The sequence below is a fragment of the Rosa rugosa genome, chromosome 2 (assembly GCF_958449725.1).
Source record: "Rosa rugosa chromosome 2, drRosRugo1.1, whole genome shotgun sequence".
Classification (NCBI taxonomy): Eukaryota; Viridiplantae; Streptophyta; class Magnoliopsida; order Rosales; family Rosaceae; genus Rosa; species Rosa rugosa.
Genome location: NC_084821.1, coordinates 67,117,063 through 67,121,181, shown reverse-complemented (window position 1 = coordinate 67,121,181; position 4,119 = coordinate 67,117,063).

Genomic DNA, 4,119 nt, shown 5'->3' with positions numbered 1-4,119 from the left:
TACATATATATATATATATATATATATATATATATACACACACTTGTTTGGAGGCCTCCGATTTCAAATATATACACACAATATATATATATATATATATATATATATTTCAACAAAGGCATATAATTAAAGGCCTACAAATATTAGAGGCTTAGTGCGGCCGCACCACCTGCACACTTCAAGGTCGTCTCTGTTATCAGAATGGTTTCGAATCAAGATAGTTAATAATCCGCTGACTGATTCTGCCTCATTCTGATCCACTTGAGATAATTATTTTTTGAAGGGATTGTGCCTCGAATAGATTGTACCTCAAAGAGATTGTACTTCATTCGGATTTTTCCTTGAGCAAATCTCTCGTCACTCAAATCCTCCTTAAAGAGTTTCATCCTACCAAGATCCTCCTCCACACAAATTATTTCATTCTCGACCAGATATTCCTGTGTCGATCGAATATTTCCTTCTCAACTTGATATTTATGTCTCAACCAGATATTTCCACCTCTATCAGATTTTCCTACCTCGACCGGATATTTCTACCTCAATGAGATATTCTTGTCCCGGCATAATATTTCTTCCTCGACGAAATTTTTCTGCCTCGGCCGGATATTTCTACCTCAATGAGATATTCTTGTCTTGACCGAATATTTCCTCCTCGACCAGATTTTCCTGCCTCAACCAGATATTTTCTCTTCAACTAGATATTCTTGTCTCGACTAGATATTTCCACCTCGACCAGATATTTTCGTCTCAACTGGATATTCCCTTCTTGACTAGATATCACCACCCTAACCAGATATATCTCCTCCCACAAGATAAGAAGTCTCCTTTATTAAGATACAATCCCTATAACATATAACATGTTATGAATTTTTCTTATTCCTATTATTTGAAGGAGCTTTCACATCGATGATCAAATTATAATTTATCCATTTCCATTAGATTAAGGAGTTTTTACATTCCTAATAAATTAAGGGTAAATGCTCTATAAGAGGTACACGGACATGTGCTACAATAACATTACTAATGAATGACATGTCATAATATGATGGACCTCTCTACCATTTAGGATATTCACAATCATAAACATATCCTAAATCCATTTTTACTTTTATAAATGGCATATTGAAGGATTCGAGAAAGAGGAGACAAGTCAGACAACTACCAAAAAAAAAAAAAACGAGAAGCGGGACTATGAAAACTCAAATGACCGAAGGCGGGGAGGAAGGCGCCAATTCAAAAGGAAAAAAAAAATTAAAGATAAAACCTAAGGAAACAGAACTCTATCTTTTTCGCACTTCTCTATCTCTGACGGCGTTCTACCAAAGCTCTGTCTCTAAGGCTGCTCTGAATCTCCCATCTTTGAAGTTCTCATCTCTGTGAGTAAGATTAGATTCATCCCTCCCTATATATTATTCTTGTATAGCTTGATTAATCAAGGTCTTATTTTATTGTAGGCTAGGTTATTCGTTGCTCTTCCAATTATTGAAATTTTTGGATTCGATACAGCTCGATTGATCAAAGCACCAACGATCGCATTCTTTGCTCTGTTAAGCAACAGGTCAACTGCACTACACTTGACAAAGTTTAAAGTAATTCGAGTTAACAGCATTATTGTTGCCTTCGTTGAGTACTCCAATTGATGGGCTGGTCAAATATCTCTTTGAATTCAATTCTGCTGAATACTTAGACTGTGGGTTGCAGGTTTCTGTTTGGGATTTCACTCTTTGATAGGCCTGTGTGGCAACAATTCATTATTTGCTCTTTTGGGTTGTTCTTTGGTTACCTTGTCAATTGCGTCTGTGAGGTTTGTTTCCAATTCAATTTGATCATTTTGAATTATGTTCAAATGTTTCTTCATTCTCAGATATGATTAATTGTTGGTTGTGAACATTTTCTCAATTTTCCTTTGTTGGTGTTCTTAGTTTCATTTTTCACTGTTTGATTGGTGAAAATTCGGGAGGAGAAATTGGATTGGAATAATTAATGAGTATGCTGCATTCTGTTCCAAATGGTTGTGTGGTGGCTTTGCTGTTTATAAAAAATCTTAAGGTCATGAACTTTTCTCAGCTACCTAAACAGAGTTTTGGGACACTGTTTAGGTAAAAATGGGTTTTCCTTGCCATGTTTTTGTTTTCCAATGTCAAATCAGCTTTTCTTAGTTGTCATGTTTGTATGTTCTTCTATCTTTGGTTCAGTTCTCCTTTCATTGATTTTTCTTTGTCACAAACAGAGTTTAGAATAACGTTTTGGTGAACTATGCACGCTTTATACTGTCAGTACATGTGTGATTGTTTTAGCATCTCTGTTTTTGACCTAACATTACGTTTTTGTTCTGCTTGATCACAAATATTGTTAATGCTCTTCATTTTTTTCTTTGTCTAAGCCAAGGGTAATGTCCTGGTCCCCCTGACTCATTTTACTTGAACTTCTATCAGTTCCATTGGAGATTCTTGATATTAGTAATTTCTCACTGTGTAACCTGCTAGTTTTCCGAAAAGAAGGAAGAGGGAATCAATTCTGGGATTGTAAATTTCATTGATAGAGGTCGTTTTGTATCAAAACGTAAATACTGATGCTTTCTTCTTTTATAGTAATCTGAATGTGGACTATTTGTTTTAATTTTTTTGAAAAGAGACGCTGGTATGTCTTGAAAAATGGAGATCTTGCATTTTTTTTTTTTTGGATGACAATTGCTAGATACTAGGTTTAAAGTGCTTGTTTGTTAAGATGCGTCGTTCCAATGTGTGTAACATCCAAAAGCCTACTACTGGTACGTATTGTATTTTGTTTTTTTATAAGTTTATAATTCATTTAGCTGATTGATTAATTAATAATTTAATTTAACATGTATGTATAACAACGGCTCCCAACTTTATCCAACTTGTTAAAGATTTTTGGGAAGGTTTATGTTTCTATGGTTGCCCAATCTTTGTTCTCTGCTCCAAGTTACGTGCTCTCAAAGTTATGCTTAAAGCATGGAATAAAAATCATTTTGGTAATGTGCATGCACGGGCGGATGCTGCTAGGCAAGGCCTGGATGCTATTCAAGCTGAAATTGCAGTCTTGGGGCCCTCTGATGATAGATTTTTACAAGTAGATGCAGCCAATACGCGTTATCAGTTTGAGCTCTCACTGCAGCATACTCTACTTAGGGACAAGTCACGTGTGAAATGGCTTAAAGAGGGAGACCGCAATACTTCTTTTCTCCACAACATGGTTAAGGTGCGTCGTTTAAATAAACTGATCTCTTCTTTGTCTGATGTGCAGGTCATTTTGCAGGATCACGGGCGGATGCTGCTAGGCAAGGCCTGGATGCTATTCAAGCTGAAATTGCAGTCTTGGGGCCCTCTGATGATAGATTTTTACAAGTAGATGCAGCCAATACGCGTTATCAGTTTGAGCTCTCACTGCAGCATACTCTACTTAGGGACAAGTCACGTGTGAAATGGCTTAAAGAGGGAGACCGCAATACTTCTTTTCTCCACAACATGGTTAAGGTGCGTCGTTTAAATAAACTGATCTCTTCTTTGTCTGATGTGCAGGTCATTTTGCAGGATCATGATTCTATTGCTAGCCACATTGTGCAACACTTCACTAATATGTTTACTCAGGATCAAAGTATAATTGACTCCGGCCTTGTGGAGAGAATAATCCCACAATTGGTCACAGAGGAAGAAAATATGTCCCTTGTTTCTATTCCCAGTGATGAGGAGATTTCTTTGGCTGTCAAATCAATGGATGGTAGTAGCTCTCCCGGTCCTGATGGATTTGGAGGGGGTTTTTTCAAAGCTTGCTGGTCTGTCGTTTCAAGTGATGTAATTCTAGCAGTTCGAAGTTTTTTTGAAACAGGTTCGTCCCTCCGCACTTCAATGCCAATCTAATTATTCTGATTCCAAAAACGCTTGAAGCTGAGGGCATCTCTGATTATAGGCCTATTGCACTAGCGAATTTTGTGTTCAAAATAATAACTAAACTGTTGGCGGATCGGTTAAGCCAGATTGCTCCAAGAATTATTTCTCCAAATCAGAGTGCTTTCATACGTGGTAGGTCAGTCTCAGACCCTATTATTCTTACTTCTGAATGCATGAATCTCTTGGATCACCGGTGTCAATTTGGGAAC